Raw genomic sequence first — 25,417 nt, 5'->3', positions numbered from 1 at the left:
AGTGGTTGCCGTGCTTGCTTATGCTGCCCCGCTTTGGGCCGTGATGACAGATCTTGCTCCTCTTGATACACTGCAAAATCAATTCCTACGTCGGCTCCTAATGCTCCCCCTGTGCGTAAGCAACGCAGCCATGCGACTAGAACTGAAGATCGCATCCTTAGAAACTTGCCTGTGGAAGCAAGTCTTCAATTATTGGTTATCATTGTGGCATAGACTACCAAACCACTACCTTGTCCAATGCTTATGGCGAGATTAATTCTCTAGCCTTTGGACTAGTAGAATTCATGCCAAACTCCTGAGCTATGGAATCTCTCCTTCAGATTCCCTAAAACTAGACCAAATTACTGCTCAAAGACTGATCCGCCAAAGACTGGATGACATCGATCTACAGCGAAATTATATGCTGGGGGGAGGTGTTTGCTCGCCCCAGAACATTGGTATCACTTTAACTTACTGCGTTCCATCATACCTCTCCTCCCTTTCGATTGTTGCCCATAGACTGGCCTTCACCAAAGCGAGGTTCAACGTTTTTCCCTCCAACGTCCTGAGACATAGATTCTCAAAGGGCCAAGCCCCCGCCACGTGCAAATGTGATAAGGAGACGCCGGAGTCGCTCCAGCACATCATATTCACTTGCCCCCTGTTCAATGTGCCACGGGCAAATTTGTTGGGATCAATCATACAGAAACTAGAGGGTACCCCACCAAAATTCCACCTTGCTCAAATCTTGCAGGATAAGGATACTCATACAACCCTGAAAGTGGCCAGGTTCCTGGTCGCTGTCCTTACCCAAAAGCGACGCCAAGGAGCATTACAAGCTAACTAAGGCGTAGTATGCCATTCTACTTTATAGTATTTTATTGTTATAGTGGTGTTTTAGCGGCTGTTTCCCCCCCCCCCACGTGCACAAGCTGTTATTTATGTGTTGTTTTTACCTGTATGGGCCTACGGCCGTAATAAATATTGTTGTTGTTGTTGTTCCGCCAGTTCCATATAGTCTATCACTTTCATCTGCCATTCTTCCAAGGTGGGTAGATCTTGTGTCTTCCAATACTTTGTGATGAGTATTCTTGCTGCTGTTGTAGCGTACATAAAGAAAGTTCTATCCTTCTTTGGCACCAATTGGCCGACCATGCCCAGGAGAAAGGCCTCTGGTTTCTTCAGGAAGGTATATTTAAATACCTTTTCCATTTCATTATAGATCATCTCCCAGAAAGCCTTAATCCTTGGGCACATCCACCAAAGGTGAAAGAATGTACCTTCATTCTCTTTACATTTCCAACACTTATTATTGGGCAAATGATATATTTTTGCAAGCTTGACTGGTGTCATGTACCACCTGTATATCATTTTCATAATATTCTCTCTTAAGGCATTACATGCCGTGAATTTCATACCTGTGGTCCACAACTGTTCCCAGTCAGCAAACATTATATTATGTCCAACATCTTGTGCCCATTTAATTCTTGAATCAGTTCCAATACTCTTTTAGTACTAGATTCTGGCTCCTGTAGTGTCAATACTAGGTCATCTGCGAAAGCTTTCAATTTGTACTGTTTGGCTCCGACCTGTATACCTTTGATCAGATGGTCCCTTCTGATCATATTTAGCAAAACCTCCAGAACCGAAATAAAGAGCAATGGGGAAATTGGGCAGCCTTGTTGTGTCCCTTTCTCTATCTTAAATTCCTCTGTCAGCACATTATTAATTATTAGTTTAGCCTTTTGTTCTGAGTAAATTGCACCTATACCATTTTCAAACCCTTGACCAACCCCCATCCCCTGAAGATTTTTCTTCATAAAACTCCATGAAATATTATCAAAGGCTTTCTCCGCATCTACAAAGATTAAGACTGCTTTGGTATTAATGTTCACTTGCAGCTTCTCCAAAATGTTAATTATATTCCTCGTATTGTCAGACAAGTGTCTACCCGGGAGAAAGCCAGCTTGATCTTTATGTATCTCCTCCACTAATCCTTTTTTTAGTCTTTTAGCCAAAATATCTGCAAATTTTGTGATCCACATTAAGCAGGGATATGGGGCGGTAGTTCTTAAGTTGTGTCTTTTCAGACTCAGTTTTCGGTATAAGTGTAATATAAGCTTCCTTCCACGACTCTGGCACTTATTTCCCCTCCAAAATTTCATTACAGACCTCCTTTAGTGGTTGAATTATCCAATCTTTCAAAGATCTATAATATTTTGAGGTTAAGCCATCCGGCCCTGGATATTTGCCCAACTGCATATTCTGGATGGCACCTTCCACCTCCTGTTCTGTTATTTTATAATTCAGCATTAACTTATTTTCTTGAGAGATTTTTTGTAATCCATTTGTTTTTAGGAATTGATTTATATCAGTTTCTTTCTGTGGCCCTTGTGTATATAACTGTTTAAAATACCTCTGGAAACATTTTCTAATTTCCACTGGATTCTGTATATTCTTTTTTTTTTTAATAGATATTTATTAAAGTTTCAAAAATTATATAAAAACAAAACAAAACAACAATACAAACAAACACAAACAAAAAACAAGTATAATTTCATTCCCTTATTTTCTTAGACCTTACTTCCCCGACTTCCTCATACCTCCCCTTTCTGTATTCCAGTTTCTAATTATTAATTCAGCAAATCCTCTCCCTTATTTTCCATTTAGTTTTTAAACTTTCTTTTCTATTTACTTAAACCATTACAGCTGGGAACCACATAATTTCTAAACCAACGTCATTCTAGCATTCATTAATTTTGCAATATTTCCTAAGATAGTCCTTAAATTTCTTCCAATCTTCTTCCGCTGTCTCTCTTCCCTGGTCTCGGATTCTGTCAGTCATTTCTTCCAGTCCCATATAGTCTATCACCTTCATCTGCCATTCTTCCAAGGTGGGTAGATCTTGTGTCTTCCAATACTTTGCGATGAGTATTCTTGCAGCTGTTGTAGCATACATAAAGAATGTTCTATCCTTCTTTGGCAACAATTGGCCAACCATACCCAGGAGAAAGGCCTCTGGTTTCTTCAGGAAGGTATATTTAAATACCTTTTTCATTTCATTATATATCATTTCCCAGAAAGCCTTAATCTTTGGGCACGTCCACCAAAGGTGAAAGAATGTACCTTCAGTCTCTTTACATTTCCAACATTTATTATCAGGTAAGTGGTAAATTTTTGCAAGCTTGAATGTGGTCATGTACCACCTATAAATCATTTTCATAATATTCTCTCTTAGGGCATTACATGCCGTAAATTTCATACCGGTGGTCCACAACTTTTCCCAGTCAGCAAACATAATATTATGACCAATATCTTGTGCCCACTTACTCATGGCTGATTTCACTGTTTCATCCTGCGTATTCCATTTCAACAGCAAGTTATACATTTTTGACAAATTCTTAGTATTGGGTTCTAATAATTTTGTTTCCAATTTTGATTTTTCCACCTGGAAGCCAATTTTCCTGTCCAACTTGTAAACCTCCATTATTTGATAATAATGAAGCCAGTCTCGCACTTTATCTTTTAATTTCTCAAAACTCTGCAATTTCAGTTTGTCCCCTTCTTGTTCCAAAATTTCCCAATATTTCGGCCATTTGGACTCCATATTGAGCCTTTTCACAGCCTTTGCCTCCATTGGCGACAGCCACCTTGGGGTTTTGTTTTCCAGCAAGTCTTTATATTTAATCCAGACATTATATAATGCTTTCCTGACAATATGATTTTTAAAAGCTTTATGAGCTTTAACCTTGTCATACCACAAATATGCATGCCACCCAAAAATATTGTTAAAACCTTCTAAGTCCAAAATGTCTGTGTTCTCAAGAAGCAGCCAGTCCTTCAACCAGCAGAAAGCTGCTGATTCATAGTAAAGTTTAAAGTCTGTATATTCTTTCCTTCCACTTCCAGATTGGTAATAGTGTTGAGTTTTTGTCTTTTTTCATTTGCCAAGCTAGCAGTTTCCCACATTTGTTAGCCGATTCAAATGTCCTTTGTCTCATCTTTTTGATTTTCCATTCTATTTCCTGATTCATCATTTTCATATATTGAACTTGGTATAACTATTTCTCTCAGAATCTCTCGTGACTTTGGTTTCGCTCTCAGTTTCCTCTCTCCCTCTTTTATTTTCTCCAAAATTTTGTCTTTTTTCTCATTTTGAGTTCTCTTCTTTATTGCATTCTGTTGAATTAGAAACCCCCTCATAACCGCTTTGCTTGCGTCCCAGATTACTCTTTTTTCAATGGTAGTGTTCATATTTATCTCAAAATAGTCTCTCAAGGTTTTTTGGGCCTTCTTGGTAACCTCTGCATCTCTAAACAAGGTGTCATTCATCCTCCATCTAAAGGAACCAGTTGGTGTTAATTTCATCTCCATTCTCACAGCATTATGGTCGGAGCAAGTTTTAGGACAAATTTCCGCTTTTCGAATCTTGGGAGCCAGTCCTCTAGTTATCCAGATTTGGTCAATTCTTGTCCATGTCATTTTGGCTTCAGAGAAGAAAGTTCCCTCTCTACCCAAGGGGTTCTTTTTTCTCCAAATGTCAATCAAGTCCATATTGTCAGTCATCTCAAAAAAAGTTTTTGGTAGTCTGCCATCTTTGGTGACTACCTGTCTTTGTGACTTATCCATATTTGTAGATACCACTCCATTCATATCTCCCATCATAATAATGTTGTAATCCATATAGTCCAACAATGTCTCATGCAACTTCTTAAAAAATTCAGATTTCCCCTCATTTGGTGCATAAACTCCTACTATCAAAAATTTCTCTCCTTGTGTTTGAATTTCAATTGCCACAAATCTTCCTTGGTCATCTTTAAAGATGAATTTCGGCGATAGGCTCTCTTTTGCATAAATTACTACTCCTCTCTTTTTGACCTTGTCTGATGAAATAAACTCTTGACCCAATCTTTTATTAATCAGTACTTTCCTATGTAGCCTTATCACATGTGTTTCCTGTAAGCAAATCAAGTCCAATTGTTCCTTTTTCAATAAATGAAAGACTTTTTTCCTTTTCTCCGGGGAGTTAAAGCCATGAATATTCCAACTTAATAGTTGCAGAGACATGGTGTAATTATTTTGCTTTTCCTCCAACTGCACCCAGTAGTTGTTCTTGTTCTGTCGGTGGTGTCACTTTCTCTAAGTTGTCCAATCCCAAAGGTAGTGATACTATGTCTAGTATTCCTGGTTTTAATGCTCTTGGCTCTTCTTCAGCTTCTTTTTGCAGGTCTTCTCCGTGCTCTCTCAAAAAATTTTCTTTATCTTCCACTGATCTTAATATCTCCACTCTGTGGTAAAGGTGGTTCCGTTAAATTGCGGACCACCTGAAAGAGTCTCCTGCTACTATTTTCTGCAGATGCAATAGAGGCGGTGAAGAAAGTCTTCTTCGCTGTCGCTATCGCCACTTGGTAGGCTCGACGTTGAGCTCTAACCTGTGTCCGGTCAGATTCGGAGTGAGTTTTCTGCCACCGACACTCTAGCCGTCTCAGCGATTGTTTCATCACCCTCAGCTCCGAAGAAAACCACGGGGCTGTCCGGGCTCCATGCAATCGGAGAGGGCGCTTCGGAGCCAGACAGTCAATAGCCCTGGTTAACTCCGCATTCCAGCGGACCACCAGGGAATCAGCTGAAAGGCCATCAACATGGGATAAAGCATCCCCTACCACTCTCTGGAAACCATTTGGCTCCATTAAGTGGCGGGTAAAGGAACCACCTTTACCACCGGGGCCTTGTAAAGACCCCAAGATCTCCTGCAACGATTTTGCAAAGTTTTTTGCAGATAAAATCACTCATATTCGGAAGGAGCTAGACACCACCGTGGGAGCAGGGCTGGGGCGGGAGAGTGCGAGAGCTCTGTCTGGTCAAGTTGCATGGAATCAATTCCAATCCGTTACCCCCGAGGATGTGGACAGGCTGCTTGGACGTGTGAAACCAACCACCTGTCTCCTTGATCCTTGCCCTTCCTGGCTAATAAAAGCAAGCCCGGGAAGGGCTGGGCGATGGGCTCTGCGGGGTGGTGAATGCTTCACTCTGTGAGGGAACATTCCCAGATCCGCTGAAAGAGGCGGTCATTAAACCGCTTCTTAAAATACCATCTTTTGACCCGGCCAGTATGGCCAACTATTGCCCAGTCTCAAATCAATTTCAATTTCCTTTATTCGACCGATAGTCAGAAATAAAACATTACACAATACAGAATTATAAACTAAAACATCATAGGGGTACATAAATAAGGTAGGGCCACAGTACTAGACCTCTCACAAATAACCCACATCAAAGCATTCAGTTATACGTTTCCGACACTTGAGTGCCAGGAAAAGGAATTTAGCCACTGACAAAGTTGTTTTCCCAGAAGACTTATTTAGCAGATATGCTGTCTGCTTTCCTCTTTGCCGGGAACTGAGCTGGGGTAAGTATGGAGTTATAAGATACTGTCATAAATCGTTGTAGAAGGGACAGCTCAGTAAAATGTGCTCTGTGGATTCTACCTCACCCAACGCACAGTGGCATAATCTCTGGTCATATGGGACTCCTCCATATCTTCCCTTCAGAACCGCCGAGTCAAGAACATTCAGCCTAGCTGCAGTAAATAGTCTGCGGTATTCCACGTAGTGGATATCCGCCAGGTAGCGAGCTGGAGCAGCCCGATACAACTGCTCCCCCAGAAACAACCCAGGTTTCACACGGGCTATGTCCTCCTGTCTGGCAATATCCCTTAATCTTTGAGCGATCACCGCCTTTGCGTGGCTATACGTCATGGACTCTATATAAAGGGAGGACAACCCGCACTTCTGCACTTCCTCCACTATCTCCCCTTCCCATGGAGATTTAAAGTTATCCCTCAGAATCAAGGGGGCCAAACCCACCGGTCTGAAACAGAGCTTTAGCCATAGCCATAACTTTGCTTTCAGGGCCACATACCTAAAGGCTTGACAACCGGTTTCCAATCTCATGATTGCACCTGCCACGGAGGGGGGAATCCTGAGTATGGCCCTGAGGAATTGGGTTTGGATAGATTCCAATTTTTCAAAGTCCCTACGTGAGCCCAAGGCAATGCCCACCAGCAGAAGAGGGAGGACTTTCATTTTAAAGAGTCGCAAGGCAACTTTGACAGTTTGTGCCTGTTTCTTGGAGTACAGGGTTCTAATCACCAAGGCTGCTTTGGATGCGTTCGAGGCTATGTATTCTCTGTGCGCCAAGAAGGACCTATTTGATCTTACAACCTGACCCAGGTATTTGAAGCAACTGACCTGCTCTAAAGGAATACCATTAATTGACCATAAATTAGGTTTCAGTCAAGCAGTAAAAACCATTATTTTGGTCTTGGCATAATTTAGTTGGAGCTCGTGTTGGGTCACATATTCATGAAGAGCTCGAAGCATCCTCCTTAATCCGATGGGGGAGGTAGCTAATATGGCGGCATCGTCCGCACACAGTAGGACATTCAAGGCTCGTCCTGCCAGTTTTGGTGGATGGAAATCAGCATTTGCCATATGCACCACTAGCAAATTAATATAGAAATTAAACAGAGCAGGGGCAAGCAAACAGCCCTGTCTTACCCCCCTAGTGGTGGCAACCGGATTGGAGACTAGCCCCTTACTATCTAGCCTAATCCTCAGGAGGGTATTTGTATGCAAATTAATAATCAGCAGGAGAAGGCGGCGGTCAATAGATGTCGCTGCCAATTTTGTCCATAGCTGGTTCCTGGGAATTAGATCGAAGGCCTGCTTAAAGTCTATAAAGGCGACGTGGAGGGCTTTTAGGCCATTGCCAGCGTACTTGGTGGCCAAGTGATTTAGGATTAAGATTTGGTCTGTTGTTGATCTTCCGGGGCGGAAACCCGCCTGTTCTTCTGCGATGATATTGTTGCTTTCCATCCAGGTCGTTAATTTGTTAAGTAGAAATCTTGAATAGATCTTCCTGATAACATTTAGCAGGCTAATTGGTCTAAAATTGGCCGGGTCTGTGCACGGCCCTTTCTTGTGAATTAACACAATCAGTGCCGAGTTCCAGCTTGGAGGAAATTGTGCTGTTTTGTTTATATAAGTAAAAAGAGCTGCTAGGGGTGGACACCACCAATCCTTATTGGCTTTAATAACATCTATGGAGATAAGATCGTCTCCGGGTGCCTTGCCCGCCTCAAATTGGCCTATAAGTGTTTCCACTTCAGAGCAGGTAACAGGATCCCACTCAGGCAAGGGGGCCAAGTCTAACCTTCCTCCGCTGGCAGCGTGAGCTGCATATAAATCGGAGAAGAAGCTTTCCCAGGCGTCAGCTGAAATTTGAGGTTCTATCCTTGACAACGGTCTACCCAGGTAATGAGAAATTTGGTGCCAAAAGGAGGAGGGATTTCTATTTTCTGCAGCTTTTAGAAGGTTCTTCCAATCATTTCTTTCTGCCGCAAGCTTCTTTTCCTTTAATAGTGCTTTATACCTTCTCTTGAGGTTTATAAGGTGACTGCTAGGTGCGGGGTCATTTGATGCCCTATATGCCAAGAATTCATTATATAGGTTGTTCTTGAAGTGTCTACATTCCTTGTCAAACCACTTTTTATGAGAGAAATGGTTACTATTCATTACTGGGGCCTTAGCCAACAAAGGTTTTAGCAGTTCTACTAAATTGTCATATATTGGCAGTGGCTCAACTGCCTGGACAAGGGAGTCCCTTGTCTCTCGCAGTTGGTCCGACCAAAGGAGTTCATTTATCCGTTGAGCCATATTGTCGGTCCATTTTAAGGCAGTGGGCCTCATCTGAAGCTGGTTATTTGTAATAGGCACGCAGGAATAGGTAGCCAATTCTCCATCCAGGGTCAGAGAGAGTTCTAATGGAAAATGGTCACTTTCCAGCCTCGTTACCACCCTAAAGTTGGAAATTTTGGGAATTAGGTCTACTGATGTCCAAATAAAGTCTATGGTAGAGGCTCGGGAGCCCAGTCTCAAATCTTCCATTCTTGGGCAAGGTGATTGAGCGCGTGGTTGCTGAACAACTCCAGGCACACCTGGAAGATGCGGACCATTTGGATCCCTTCCAATCGGGATTCAGGCCTCATCATGGGACTGAAACTGCCTTGGTCGCGCTAGTTGATGATCTCCAGCGAGCTAGGGACAAAGGTGAGAGTTGTTTCCTAGTTCTGCTGGATCTCTCAGCAGCCTTTGATACAATCGACCATAACATCCTTCTGGACAGTCTAGAGGGGCTGGGAGCTGGGGGCACTGTTATGCAGTGGTTTCGCTCCTTCCTCCTGGGCCGGGTTCAGAAAGTGGTGGTGGGGGATGAGTGTTCAGACCCCTGGGCCCTCACTTGTGGGGTGCCTCAGGGTTCCGTCCTCTCCCCCATGCTTTTTAAAATCTACATGAAGCCGCTGGGAGAGATCATCAGGGGGTTTGGACTGGGTGTCCATCAATATGCAGATGATACCCAGCTCTACCTCTCTTTCAAATCAGAACCAGTGAAGGCGGTGAAGGTCCTGTGTGAGTGCCTGGAGGCGGTTGGAGGATGGATGGCGGCTAACAGATTGAGGTTGAATCCTGACAAGACAGAAGTACAGTGGTACCCCGCAAGACGAACGCCTCGCGAGACGAAAAACTCGCAAAACGAAAGGTTTTTTCGTTTTCGAGTTGCCTCGCAAGACGAATTTCCCTATGGGCTTGCTTCGCAAAACGAAGCTTGCCCCGGGGACAGCGGGTCTTCTCTTTTGAAGCAAGGGGCGGCGGGGAGATCGCTTCTCCCCACCGCCCCTTGCTTCAAAAGAGGTCCGGGACCTCTTTTGAAGCAAGCGGCTGCGGGGAGATCGCGTCTCTCCGCAGCCGCTTGCTTCAAAAGAGATCCCGGACCTCCTTTGAAGCAAGCGGCTGCGGGGAGATCGCGTCTCTCCGCAGCCGCTTGCTTCAAAAGAGATCCCGGACCTGCTGCGAAGCCGGGCGGGGGGGCGGGAACACCTGCCCCAGCCACCCCGCTTCGGAACGCTGCTCCGAAGCGGGGTGGGGGGGCGGGAACACCTGCCCCAGCCACCCCGCTTCGGAACGCTGCTCCGAAGCAGGGTGGGGGGGGGGCGGGAACACCTGCCCCAGCCGCCGGGCTTCGTAGCGCTGCTGCGAAGCCGGACGGGGGGCGGGAACACCTTCTGAAGGCGGGCGGGGGGCGAAAGTCTTTGTCCCCCCTGCCTGCCTTCCCAGGGGCTTTTAAATCGCCCCGGACAGCGGAGAAGTCCTCCGCTGTCCCAGGTTTTTTAAAATGCTGGGGGTGGGAAGAAAAGCCCTTGTCCCCGCCCCCCAGCCTTCAGAAGAGGTCCGGGGACAGACTGTCCCCGGACCTGGTCTGAAGGCGGTTTCCCTAGGAACGCATTAATTGATTTTCAATGCATTCCTATGGGAAACCGTGCATCGCAAGACGAAAAAACCGCAAGACGAAGAGACTTGCGGAACGAATTAATTTCGTCTTGCGAGGCACCACTGTACTGTTTTGGGGGGACAGGGGGCGGGCTGGTGTGGAGGACTCCCTGGTCCTGAATGGGGTAGCTGTGCCCCTGAAGGACCAGGTGTGCAGCCTGGGAGTCATTTTGGACTCACAGCTGTCCATGGAGGCACAGGTCAATTCTGTATCCAGGGCAGCTGTCTACCAACTCCACCTGGTGCGCAGGTTGAGACCCTACCTGCCCGCGGACTGTCTCGCCAGAGTGGTGCATGCTCTGGTTATCTCCCGCTTTGACTACTGCAATGCACTCTACGTGGGGCTACCTTTGAAGGTGACTCGGAAACTACAGCTAATCCAGAATGCGGCAGCTAGACTGGTGACTGGGGGCGGCCGCCGAGACCACATAACACCGGTCTTGAAAGACCTACATTGGCTCCCAGTACGTTTCCGAGCACAATTCAAAGTGTTGGTGTTGACCTTTAAAGCCCTAAACGGCCTCGGCCCAGTATACCTGAAGGAGCGTCTCCACCCCCATCGTTCTGCCCGGACGCTGAGGTCCAGCGCCGAGGGCCTTCTGGCAGTTCCCTCATTGTGAGAAGCAAAGCTACAGGGTACCAGGCAGAGGGCCTTCTCGGTAGTGGCACCTGCCCTGTGGAACGCCCTCCCATCAGATGTCAAAGCGATAAATAACTACCTGACATTCAGAAGACATCTTATGGCAGCCCTGTTCAGGGAAGTTTTTAATCTGTGATATTTTAGTGTATTTTTGGTTTCTATGGAAGCCGCCCGGAGTGGCTGGGGAAACCCAGCCAGATGGGCGGGGTACAAATAATAAATTATTATTATTATTTATTATTATTTATTATTATTTATTATTATTATTTTTTATTATTATTATTATTATTATTATTATTATCCCACAGCCAGAGCTTGTTTTGTAGTGGAAAATTCCCCTGGCCAGTTTAGAGTGGAAAATTCCCTGGCCAGTTGTAGCAATTTCAAAGTTCCTCTAGGGGGACACAGTAACAGTCAATACTTGTTGCAATAAAATATATTTTCCAACTTTCCCAAATCCCCCCTTTAACAAAGTAAGCAACAGTTTCAACTTCCTTCAAGTCCCGAGAAACCCTTCAGAATCAAAGTATCTCTCTTGCGGAGTTAACTGTCAAAAAGATACATTGTCCATAAACAGCGCGATTCACAGTACGGCAATTCTATTGTCCCTTGACAGTCCGTTCCCAGGCATTAAGTGGTGGTCTTTGTTCCCTTTTCTCTCTTTTTTTGCAGGCAAAAATACTTCCCCCTTTTCCCTCCCCTCTCCTGCAACTCAGGGAGGGAGTTCTCTTATATTGATGTTAGGATTTAAGTCCTTTTAAAGCAATTTTCCAGGTCTTGGCTTAGACAGTCTTTGCTTTGATCTGTTTACAAGAAACGGAAGGCGGACTTCCTGTTTACACCTTCCTGCTTCGGTGCCAAATTAGTACTTTCCCCCCTTATTCTCAGATCTTTAAACTTGACCTACTCACGGGTAGTTGTTTGATAGCCGAATTGTCACAGGAAAAGGGTCAGCGCTCTCCGGCAACAGCTGTGCGGCTTCATTCCACGGAAGAAGCAATTGACTGTCAGCACCGCGCCAGACACCCCGTTTCGCTCCAGAGCTCGTAACCGGGTTCCTTTGCAGATTGGGGGGGGGGCGCTGAAGGTGCCTGCCGAGTCCCACGGTCACAGGCTTCACCCGCCTGTGATTTCAGAAGGGTCCCCGCTTCGCCGTAGCGGCAAGACCCGATTTCCGCGGAGCTAAATCCCTCAGAGCTAGAGGGAATCCGCCATTGCCGATGGCGCCGCCTCCGGAAGTCCCAACCACCTATTATTTTTAATACCCCACCCATCTGGCCAGGTTTCCCCAGCCACTCTGGGTGGCTCCCAACAGAATATTAAAAACACAATAAAACATCAAACATTAAAAACTTCCCTAAACAGGGCTGCCTTCAGATGTCTTCTAAATGTCAGACAGCTGTTTATTTCCTTGACATCAGATGGGAGGGCGTTCCACAGGACGGGCGCCACTACCGAGAAGGCCAAAGCATCACTCCTTTGATGTGCTAATAGATTATTATCCCAAGATCATCACCTCAAAGGAAATTAGGCTGACTCCATTACCCTTTTTACTCATGTTGATTTCCTAGGGTTAAGAAGCGTCTAATACACAACTTGGGAAGTTTGCCTAACTTAATTAGTCTTTCACACAGGCTAATTAAAGGAATAGATGCCTCTGGTACACAGGTCAAATACACACATGGATCTATCTTAAACACACATGAGCCTAGTGATTTTTCCAGTTCTAACACACACACACACACACACACACACATTAAATTCTTATGTTTACTGAACCCAGGCCTTTGGCACCCACAAACCTATAACAATGTTTTTTCCCCAAGAGAAGAAGAAGAAGAAGAGTTTGGATTTGATATCCCGCTTTATCACTACCCTAAGGAGTCTCAAAGCGGCTAGCATTCTCCTTTCCCTTCCTCCCCCACAACAAACACTCTGCGAGGTGAGTGGGGCTGAGAGACTTCAAAGAAGTGTGACTAGCCCAAGGTCACCCAGCAGCTGCATGTGGAGGAGCGGGGACGCAAACCCGGTTCCCCAGATTATGATACTACCGCTCTTAACCACTACACCACTACACCAATTTGCTTTTAACTTCCAAATTTTATCCAAAATTTTAATGGCTATTTCATATTTGATGGGTTCAATCCAGTGCTAGCCCTACTCAGAGCAGATCCTTGAAAACAATGGCCATCACTAAATTAAATCCATAGATTTCAGTGAGACTACTCGTGTAGAACTTAGTTGGATACAACCCTATGTAAACTACTTAAAGATTTTGAGAGCCAGTTTGGCATCTCCAAGTTCACCAGTCAGTTTGTGTATGTTGTTTAAATGTCCCGTGATGTTCAAGGTTTGATTGGAGACATATGTGCAGCACTCTGTTCCCACGAGGGCACAAACGCCTCCAGTTAAGGCCAAAATATAATCTAAAGCTAATTTATTCTGAATAGCAGTCTGCCTCACTTCCATTAGTTCAGTTAAGATAGACTGGGTGGCTGCGTTAGACTCCTCCATAAATGTCAATAAAATGTCAGTCAGCTTGAGAATATCTACATGATTAGAGCCTGCTCCGTAGGCGGGAAAAAGGGCTCTGCCATAGGTTTCACCATTTGCAGATACATCTGACAGTTCTGACAGGTCCTTTTCCCTCTTATTGCGTTTCCTTCCTGAGGGGAGTTCGGGGTGACCCTGATTCCAGGTAAAATTAGTCTGAGGTAGCAGGAGCCGCGGGAGTGAGGGCTTGCCCATACATAGCCACAGTGGCCGCACACCCAGAACAGCCCTTGTAGGCAAGAGTCTATGCGGCCTGTGAGAAACGTATGGAAAAAACATTGGGAAATGGGTGAGGGGGTCCAGGAATTGGGTAAGTTCATTACTTGCTTCCAAGCAGACAATAGGTCTGGGTGGACAGTGGGGACGTCATGTTGCCACAAGGTTATTCTACAGGACAAAGTAATGTCAATGGTGTACTTACAGGTACTATCTCTGATCATCCTGTCATCGCCACTGAATTTCCGGCACAGGTCCCCATTGGTAGGTCCAGTCAAGTAAATGTATTGATGGGTCAAGTTCACTGCTGTTAAATTCCAAGATTCCACGTTGGCGGAAAGGTGTTGTAGAGTGAGGGGCACTCCAAGAAAGGGAATGCCGCTTTGGAGATGCGCTGGGGCGTTTGCGCAAATCCAACAGTTGTCTGAGGTCGCTTGCTTAGCAATTTTTGAGACGAGTTTCAAATTTATTATTTTCAGTAGATAAACATAATAAAAAAGAAAAGATTAACAATAATAAAGACAAACAAAAAATAGGAGAAAAAGAGAAAAAGAAAAAGGATACATACAACATATTACCACTTAATTAATTAAAATTAAGTGCCATCCATCATCATAAACATAGTATTTTACTTCCTCAAACCTCTTCCATCCGAATTTCTTAGTAATTATATGTAGCAGTTTCCAATATCAGTGTTTCAAAAGACCATATCATATCACAGTCCTAGTCATATTACATAGCTTTCCTTATCGTACATTTTCTTATTTGTAAATTTAATTCCATTTTAATCCTTGGTCTAGTTGTTTCTTTCAAGTGGTTACATATCTTTAATATTACAATATTTATTCAAATAGTCTTTAAATTTCTTCCAGTCTTCTTGGTGTTCCTCTTCTTTCTGGTCGCGGATTCTCCCGGTGAGGTCAGCCAGCTCCATAAACTCCATCATCTTCATCTGCCATTCTTCTACCGCTGGAAGTTCTTGTGTTTTCCATTTTTTGGCTAATAAAATCCGTGCAGCAGTTGTGGCATACAAAAATACTTTGACATCTTTTTTGGGCAGTTCAGGACCTGTTATTCCAAGGAGAAAGACTTCTGATTTCTTCATAAATGTATATTTCATCATTCTTAAAAATTCATTATAATTTTTTTCCCAGAAGCCTTTTACCTTGGAGCAAGTCCACCACATATGATAAAAAGTACCTTCCTTTTCTTTACATTTCCAACATAGATTATCACAATTGTGGCAGATCTTCACCAGTTTAGCAGAGGTTAGAATCATAGAATCATAGAATCATAGAGTTGGAAGAGACCACAAGGGCCATCGAGTCCAACCCCCTGCCAAGCAGGAAACACCATCAGAGCACTCCTGACATATGGTTGTCAAGCCTCTGCTTAAAGACCTCCAAAGAAGGAGACTCCACCACACTCCTTGGCAGCAAATTCCACTGTCGAACAGCTCTTACTGTCAGGAAGTTCTTCCTAATGTTTAGGTGGAATCTTCTTTCTTGTAGTTTGGATCCATTGCTCCGTGTCCGCTTCTCTGGAGCAGCAGAAAACAACCTTTCTCCCTCCTCTATGTGACATCCTTTTATATATTTGAACATGGCTATCATATCACCCCTTAACCTCCTCTTCTCCAGGCTAAACATGCCCAGCTCCCTTAGCCGTTCCTCATAAGGCATTGGTTAAGTACCATCTATACATAATTTTCATAATATTTTCCTTTAACATTGTACATTCAGTAAACTTAACCCCTTTCTTCCAAAGTCTCTCCCAGTCCTCCATCATTATATTTTCTCCCACATCTTGTGCCCAATCAATCATAACCGATTTTACTTGCTCATCTTTTGTATGCCACACCAATAACAAACTATACATTTTAGACAATTTTTTAACATTAGTATCTAACAACTCTGTTTCCAGTTTGGTTTTTTCAATTGCAAAACCTTTTCAATCTTAAATAATTCATTCATTTGGTAATATTGAAGCCAATTTACTTTATCTTTGATTTGTTCAAATGATTTTAACTTAAATCCCTCCTCATCTTCAACCAATAAATCTGAGTATCTTAACCACTTATTTTCCATATTAAGCTTTTTTTGTGCCTGCGCTTCCATTTGTGAAATCCATTTGGGTGTTTTTCTTACCAAAAGATCCTGATATCTAGACCAAACATTAAAAAGTGCCTTCCTAATTATATGATTCTTAAAGCCACTATGGGCCTTTATTTTGTCATACCAAAGATATGCATGCCAGCCAAACCTATTGTCCAATCCTTCTAGGTCCAAAATGTCCTCATTTTTTAAATTGATCCAATCTTTAATCCAGCAGAAGGCCGCAGCCTCAAAATATATCTTTAAATCAGGTAGGGAAAAGCCTCCTCTTTCTTTTGAATCTGTAAGTTATTTATACTTAATTCTTGTTTTTTTTCCTTGCCAGATAAATTTGGACATGGCCTTCTGCCATTCTTTAAAACATTTGACATTATCAATAATAGGTAAAGTTTGAAATAAAAACAGCATTTTCGGCAATACATTCATCTTAACGACCAATATTCATCCCATAAGTGAAAATTTTAAGTATGACCAAATCTCTAAATCTCTTTTTTATTTCATTCCATACTTTGTCATAATTATCTTTATACAAATTCAAATTCTCAGCTGTTAAATTCACAAATGCTTCATAAATGCTAGGCCTGTTTTTTCTATTAGGGTTTTTCTTTCATTTTTATCTAAGTTTTTATCGATTACTTTGGTTTGGTTCTTGTTTAATTTAAAACCAGCCAGCTGCCCATACTCCTGTATCATCTCCAGTGCTTTTACTGCACTGGTCTCTGGATCCTGCAAGGTTAAAACCAAATCATCAGCAAAGGCTTTTAGTTTATATTGTTTCGAACCCACTACAATGCCCTTAACTTTCTCTTCTTTTCTCAAACTGTTCAGCAAGACCTCCAGGACCACAATAAATAATAGAGGGGAAAGTGGGCACCCTTGCCTGTTTCCTTTCTCAATTTTAATTTCTTCCAATATCACATTATTAATAATAATTTTAGCTTTTTGTTCAGAATAGATCGCTTTGATACTATTTTCCATAAAAAAGCAAGAGATATTATCAAAGGCTTTCTCCGCATCAATAAACATTAATAATGCTTTGGTGTTTCTTTTAGCCTCTAATCTTTCCAGAATATCCACTATATTTCTAATATTATCTTTCATATGTCTTCCAGGCAGAAAACCTGCCTGGTCTTTATGTATATATTCTGATAAAACCTTTTTCAATCTATTAGCCAGGATATTTGCAAATATTTTATAGTCTACGTTCAGTAGTGAGATTGGTCTATAATTCTTTACATCTGTCCTATCTTGTTCAGATTTCATTATCAAAGTTATAAATGCCTCTTTCCAGGTTGCAGGAGCCCTCCCTCCTTTCAATATCTCATTACAAACCTCTGCCAAAGGTTGAATTAACCAGTCCTTAAAAGTTTTATAGTATTTGGCAGATAATCCATCTGGTCCTGGGGTCTTGCCCAGTTGCATCTGGTTTATTGCCATCTCGACCTCCTGTCTAGTAATCTTGTCATTGAGTAGTGGTTTTTTATCTGCGGGAATTTTCTGCAATTCATTTGTCCTAAGAAATTGCTCAATTTTATCTGTCTCCTCTTTACCTTTTTTATACAGCTGTTTAAAATATTTCTGAAAGCATTTTCTAATATCCCCAGGGTTTTCTACAGATTTTCCCTCTGATACAATATTTGTAATTGTGTTTTGTTTCTGTCTCTTTTTTAATTGCCAAGCCAACAGTTTTCCACATTTGTTTGCAGACTCAAAATTCCTCTGTTTCATTAGTTTTATTTTCCATTCTATTTCTTGGTTTATAATTTGAGAAAATTGAGTCTGCAACACTTTAATTTCTTTTTGTATCTGTTGGCTTTTCGACTTTGATCTTAAACTCTTTTCTTTCTCTTTAATTTGAGATAGAATTGTTTCCTTTTTTTGATTTTGTATCTTTTTCTTTATAACATTCTGTTGTATGAGGAATTCTCTCATCACCGCTTTACTACCGTCCCAAATGACTCTTGTTTCTACCTCTGTGTTTATATTTAGCTCAAAATAATCTTTCAGAGTCTTTTGGGCCTTTCCCACCACCTGATAATTCCTCAGCAACCCATTGTTCATCCTCCATCTGAAGGAACCCTGCAGATACAATTTCATTTCCAATAACACTGCATTATGATCAGAACAAGTTCTAGGACATATTTGGATTTTTGTTACCCTTGGAGCTAAATCCCTGGTTTGTTGTTGTTGTTGTTTAGTTGTTTAGTCGTGTCCGACTCTTTGTGACCCCATGGACCAGAGCACGCCAGGCACTTATGTCTTCCACTGCCTCCCGCAGTTTGGTCAGACTCATGTTTGTAGCTTCGAAGACACTATCCAACCATCTCGTCCTCTGTCGTCCCCTTCTCCTTGTGCCCTCCATCTTTCCCAACATCAGGGTCTTTTCCAGGGAGTCTTCTCTTCTCAGGAGGTGGCCAAAGTATTGGAGCCTCAGCTTCACGATCTGTCCTTCCAGTGAGCACTCAGGGCTGATTTCCTTCAGAATGGATAGATTTGATCTTCTTGCAGTCCATGGGACTCTCAAGAGTCTCCTCCAGCACCGTAATTCAAAAGCATCAATTCTTCGGCGGTCAGCCTTCTTTATGGTCCAGCTCTCACTTCCATACATCACTACTGGGAAAACCATAGCTTTTACTATACGGACCTTTGTTGGCAAGGTGATGTCTCTACTTTTTAAGATGCTGTCTAGATTTGTCATTGCTTTCCTCCCAAGAAGCAGGCGTCTCTTAATTTCGCGGCTGCTGTCACCATCTGCAGTGATCATGGAGCCCAAGAAAGTAAAATCTCTCACTGCCTCCATTTCTTCTCCTTCTATTTGCCAGGAGGTGATGGGACCAGTGGCCATGATCTTCGTTTTTTTGATGTTGAGCTTCAGACCATATTTTGCACTCTCCTCTTTCACCCTCAATAAAAGGTTCTTTAATTCCTCCTCACTTTCTGCCATCAAGGTTGTGTCATCTGCATATCTGAGGTTGTTGATATTTCTTCCGGCAATCTTAATTCCGGCTAGGGATTCATCCAGCCCAGCCTTTTGCATGATGAATTCTGCATATAAGTTAAATAACCAGGGAGACAATATACAGCTTTGCCGTACTCCTTTCCCAATTTTGAACCAATCAGTTGTTCCATATCCAGTTCTAACTGTAGCTTCTTGTCCCACATAGAGATTTCTCAGGAGACAGATGAGGTGATCAGGCACTCCCATTTCTTTAAGAACTTGCCAGAGTTTGCTGTGGTCGACACAGTCAAAGGCTTTTGCATAGTCAATGAAGCAGAAGTAGATGTCTTTCTGGAACTCTCTAGCTTTTCTCCATAATCCAGTGCATGTTTGCAATTTGGTCTCTGGTTCCTCTGCCTCTTCTAAATCCAGCTTGCACTTCTGGGAGTTCTCGGTCCACATACTGCTTGAGCCTTCCGTGTAGAATTTTAAGCATAACCTTGCTAGCGTGTGAAATGGGTGCAATTGTGCGGTAGTTGGAGCATTCTTTAGCACTGCCCTTCTTTGGGATTGGGATGTAGATTGATCTTCTCCAATCCTCTGGCCACTGCTGAGTTTTCCAAACTTGCTGGCATATTGAGTGTAGCACCTTAACAGCATCATCTTTTAAAATTTTAAATAGTTCAGCTGGAATACCATCACTTCCACTGGCCTTGTTATTTGCAGTGCTTTCTAAGGCCCATTTGACTTCACTTTCCAGGATGTCTGGCTCAAGGTCAGCAACCCCACTACCTGAGGTGTACGAGACATCCATATCTTTCTGGTATAATTCCTCTGTGTATTCTTGCCACCTCTTCTTGATGTCTTCTGCTTCTGTTAGGTCCTTACCACTTTTGTCCTTTATTATGGCAATCTTTGAACGAAATGTTCCTTTCATATCTCCAATTTTCTTGAACAGATCTCTGGTTCTTCCCATTCTGTTGTTTTCCTCTATTTCTTTGCATTGCTCGTTTAAGAAGGCCTTCTTATCTCTTCTTGCTACTTTTTGGAAATCTGCATTCAATTTCCTGTATCTTTCTCTATCTCCCTCGCATTTTGCTTGCCTTCTCTCCCCCGCTATTTGTAAGGCCTCACTGGACAGCCACTTTGCTTTCTTGCATTTCCTTTTCATTGGGATGGTTTTCGTTGCTGCCTCCAGTATAATGTTGCGAGCCTCCATCCATAGTTCTTCAGGCACTCTGTCTAGCAAATCTAAATACTTAAACCTGTTCCTCACTTCCACTGTGTATTCATAAGGGATTTGACTTAGATTGTATCTTACCGGCCCAGTGGTTTTTCCTACTTTCTTCAGTTTAAGCTTGAATTTTGCTATAAGAAGTTGATGATCTGAGCCACAGTCAGCTCCAGGTCTTGTTTTTGCTGACTGTATTGAGCTTCTCCATCTTTGGCTGCAGAGAATATAATCAATCTGGTTTCGATGCTGCCCATCTGGTGATGTCCACGTGTAGAGTCGTCTCTTGTGTTGTTGGAAAAGCGTGTTTGTGATGACCAGCTTGTTCTCTTGACAGAACTCTATTAGCCTTTGCCCTGCTTCATTTTGCTCTCCAAGGCCAAACTTGCCAGTTGTTCCTTTTATCTCTTGATTCCCTACTTTAGCATTCCAATCCCCTATAATGAGAAGAACATCCTTCTTTGGTCCAATGCTGTAAAGAAAAATATTGCATAGGAACCTGGAATGTAAGAACCATGAACCTGGGTAAGTTGGATGTGGTCAAAAATGAGATGGCAAGAATAAATATTGACATCCTGGGCATCAGTGAACTAAAATGGACAGGAATGGGCGAATTCAGTTCGGATGACCATCATATCTACTATTGTGGGCAAGAAACCCGCAAAAGAAATGGAGTGGCCCTCATAGTCAACAAAAGAGTGGCGAAAGCAGTACTGGGATGCAATCTCAAAAATGATAGAATGATCTCGATACGAATCCAAGGCAGACCTTTTAACATAACAGTAATCCAAGTTTATGCACCAACTACTGGTGCTGAAGAAACTGTAATTGACCAATTCTATGAAGACTTACAACACCTTATAGAAGTGACACCAAATCCCTGGTAATCCATTGGTAATCGTTTCGTGAAAATGTTTGGGACAAATTTGAGAAAAAATTATAGTCTTTCTCTATATTTGTCTGCCATATCAAAGAACAATTTTGGAAGTCTGCCTGCATTTTGCACTTTCCGCTCTTGTGATTTATCCATAAATGTGGAGACTACCCCATTCAAATCTCCCATTAGTATTATTTTATATTCCAGATAATCATTAAGTTTAGAATCCAAATTTCTGAAAAATTCTACTTTTCCATCATTTGGTGCATAAATTCCCAATAAACGATTTATCGCCCTGTGCTGTAATTTCCACGGCAATGTATCTTCCTTCCTCATCCTTAAACAACAACGTGGGGTTCCATTTTTCTTTAACATAAAAAACCACTCCCCCTTTTTTAACTTTGTCTGATGAGATAAAGTCCTGACCAAGTTTTTTATTCTGTAAAATTTTTCTATGCAATCTTGTAACGTGTTTCTTTTGCAAGCAAATTATATCCAAATTATGTCTTGCCAAGATATGAAAGACTTGGCCTCTTTTTTTTCAGAGAATTTAAGCCATTAACATTCCAGGAGTAAATTCTTAAAGACATCTTAATTTTTTAGGGCCCTTCGGCCCCAGCACCCAAAGGAGGGGAACTTTCCAAACCAAGTTCTTTTGCGTTTTTCTCCAGAAATCTCTCCTTCTCTCCAACAGTTCTGATTTTTTGTTTCCTCCCTTGGAATTTGAAGGAGAGGCCCTCTGGGAATTCCCACCTAAAGAAGATATTTTTCTTCCTTAGGGCAGTTGCCAGATCTGTATAATTATTTCTCAAAGATAAAAAATGCTGTGGGCCTCCTTGAAGAGAATGACAGCTTTCCCATCTACCTTTAGACTTTTTTTATAGTGGTGTCCCAATATTGTGTCTCTTTGTTCCTTTGTTTTAAAAATCACCATGCAATCATGTGTGATTTTAGAATCATTTTTAGGACCAGATCTGTATGCTTTGTCAATCCACAAATTTAATTCTTCTTTTGAGATCTTCCAATAAGTTGAAAATTCTTCAATAAGCCAACCCTTCAAATTGTCCTGTTCCTTCTGGACTACTTCTCTCAATTTCAAATGGGCCTCCTTCTGCTTTAATTCAAGAAATGCAATCGAATTTAACGCCTGCTGCTGGACAGTCTCTAAGTCCCGGACCTTTACCGCTTCCAGTTGTGAAATTCTTTCCTCATGTGAAGTAATATCATACCTCACTGTCTTCAGGTCCTCTTGCAATTCAGAAAAGTCATTCCTCAAGTCCTGAATAGTTTTTTTTGATTCCCTCTTACTTCTGTTTTAATTTCCTGAAGAAGTTGCATTACTGATTCTTCAAATGTTGGTGTTCTAGGGTCTCTTCATGGTTTAATTTTTGCCCTCTCTAATCTCTCTGATTTTTCTGTCTTGTCTCCTTTGTCTCCCCCATCCATAGGTTTTTTTTTCCCCCAAGGTCAGCTACAGTCACAAGGGGGAGATAGTATGATAAACAGACTGTTTCCCAGCTGCAGTAATCCCCACTCCAAAGTAAGAGTCTTTCCTCACCACAGTCTTTCAATCTGACAAATACAAGTCTTTAGAAATCTTTATATTTACTCCTTTAATCAAATCCCCCAAAATTTGTTTCGAGCCTTTGGCTTAGTAGCAGAAGGTGGAGATACAGTGCCAAATATTTTTTGAGCTCTGGCAGCTGTAGTTACTTTGTATTTTTTCAAAGCGGTAAACGAAAGTTGAAAGTATGCAATCCCTTTGTTACATGACAATGGAGTCTAGCTTTCCCTCACCCCGGGAGGTCTGCTTCCACAAAGAAGATATAATAGTTCAAACAGATCCCCAATTCTTCTGCAGGGAAGTTTACTTTTTGTCTTCCCCCCCCCCTCCTGCTAGAAAGGGGGTGCAGGAAACACTTGAAAGTTTCTAAAAGAATGAAGTTAAAGTTGTGGCTTTTCGTAATGTTAGCTGCTTTCACTTTTCTTCAGTGGAAGGGACCGACCTCCGTTTTTAAATCCCTTTCCTTCCCAATTTGTAGTTCCAAATTAGATCGCTTTACTCACGGTTTTCAGAAGAATTAAGTCCACATTTCTTTTTCTTTTTTCCCTTGGAGGAATTGGCCACTCACGATCGCCAGACTCAGAGCTTCGCACTTTGAAGAAAGCGAGTTGATTTGCTTGTGCCACCGCCTCCAACCCCGCTCACACTCGGCACTCTTTTTCAGAGCTTACCGGGGAGCAGGGGAGTCGTTCCTGGCACTTGCAGGAACTCCAGGTCCTCAGAACGCTCGATCTGAGGGTTTTTCAGGGCGCCGCTGCGCTCTAGTGGCTCTCCCCTGTCTTCAAAGCACCGGTGCCCTTTCTGCGAAATACCTCCTGTCCGCCATATTGGGCGAGCCAACCCGGAAGTTTAATTTTTGAGACGAGTTTTGTTAGGATATTTCCGTTCCACCTTAAAAGGGAGGTCTGCTCGGAGAAACTGCATGTTTCCCATCATGACATTAATACAGCTTTTTTGTACGGGATTTGGGGGGAGGAGCTGTACATGCTTCCACCTGATGGAATGCAGATACAGAAGGGAATGGTCTGTAAACTGCGGAAATCCTTATATGGTCTCAAGCAGAGTGCCAGGTGTTGGAACACAAAGCTCACTGAGACGTTGCTTTCTCTAGGTTTTCACCAGGGCAAAGCTGATCCATGTGTGTTTTCAAGGAGGAGGGGCAAAACAAACTGTATTGTTTATGTTTTGTTGATGATCTTCTGATGTTTTGGAAGAATCAGGCTTTTTACAAAAGCACCCTAGCTCAGCTGAAGGAGCACTTTGACATGAAGCATCTTGGTGAGGTATCCAACTATCTTTCTCTGCAGGTGGAGAGGGACCAAGCAGGTAATTTTCTGGTACACCAAACACAGAAAATTGCTGACGTATTAACCAGGTTGAATTTGGTTGATGCAAACCCAGCAGACACACCGATGGTGACAGGTTACCAGGTAGATAGTACTGCTGAAGCGTTTTCTGACACTGCGCTGTACAGATGCATTCTAGGCAAGTTGAATTTCATTGCTAGATGCTCAAGACCTGACATTGCTGTAAGCACTAACCTGCTTAGCAGACATGCTAACAATCCTACTGTTCAGGATTGGAAAGCTCTGAAGCGCATAGCCCGCTATTTGAAAGGGACTATGCACTACAGGCTGAGGTTCACCAGTCAGAAGACTGGAGGTCTTGAAATCTTTGCAGATGCTAGTTTTGGAAGTGACACCATGGATGGTACAAGCACTTCTGGAGTATGCTACATGTACAACCACTGTCTGTTTGACTGGTTGTGCAAAAAGCAGACAACAGTAAGCCTAAGTTCCTGTGAAGCAGAACTCAATGCTCTGTCATTTTCACTCATGGATTGTGAATGGTTGATGCAACTGTTTAAGGACATCGGAGTTTCTGTGAAATGTCCTATACAAGTGTATCAAGACAATAGATCCTGTTTGGCTTTGCTGAACTCAGAGAGTTGCAAGCAAAGAACCAAGTACTTGCAGATTAAGTTACATCGTGCAAGAGAGTGTATTCAAAAAGGACTGATTCAGGTGTCCTCCTTTTTGAATACACTCTCTTGCACAATGTAGCTTAATCTGCAAGTACTTGGTTCTTTGCTTACAACTCTCTGAGTTCAGCAAAGCCAAACAGGATCTATTGTTGTGCTGGTCCCGGGGGGAAGGTTACTGCTACCGTAGTCAAGGTTCAGTCCTGAGTCACTAGCCTGGAAATAGTCCACAAGATGAGAGGCGAGGTCCGAAACAGGGAGCCGGGCGGGGACAGGAACACTCGAAGATCAGAAGCAGGAAGCCGGGCGGGGAACAGGAATGCTGGAAGGTCAGAAGCAGGAAGCCGGGCAGGGAACTGGAACACTGGAGGAACAGGACTGGATGCTGGCCGATACAGCTCTTCAATGATGACGTTGCTCCCACAACCTGGGACCGGGCTGACTGGCCTTTATCTTCTCTGAGGCCAGGGGCGGTCCCGGCCCCCAGGAGCCCCGCCTCCCTTGGCCTTAAGGCGAGCACTCCTCCTGGGAGAAACCAGTTCCCTTCGCCTCTCTGCCCTAAGGCTCTGCAGTTCAGGAGAGGCTGAAGGGTTACTGGGCCCAGGGGGAGACTCACCTGCAGGCACTGAGTCCTCAACCACCTCTGGGGCCAGAATGGATTCACCTGGTGCCTGCTCCTGAGGATCCGGCCCAGGTGCAGGCTCCTCAGAATCAAGGCCTTGCCCCAGTTCAGCCGGCCCTGGAGGCGGGGACTCCTGTGCCAGCTGGGATTCCTCCGGTTCACTCTCAGAATCGGAATCCCAGGCCATCACACCATCCCCCCTCCCAGGCCCCCCCCTCAATCGAGGGTCTGGACCCGGCTTGCTGGGGTACGCTGCATGGAAATCTCGGAGGCAGGCAGGCGCGTGAACGTTGGCTGCTGGTTCCCAGGAACGG

Source organism: Podarcis melisellensis (genome assembly GCF_964234715.1).
Source record: "Podarcis melisellensis genome assembly, chromosome: W".
Taxonomy (NCBI): Eukaryota; Metazoa; Chordata; class Lepidosauria; order Squamata; family Lacertidae; genus Podarcis; species Podarcis melisellensis.
This window is presented reverse-complemented; position numbering follows the sequence as displayed.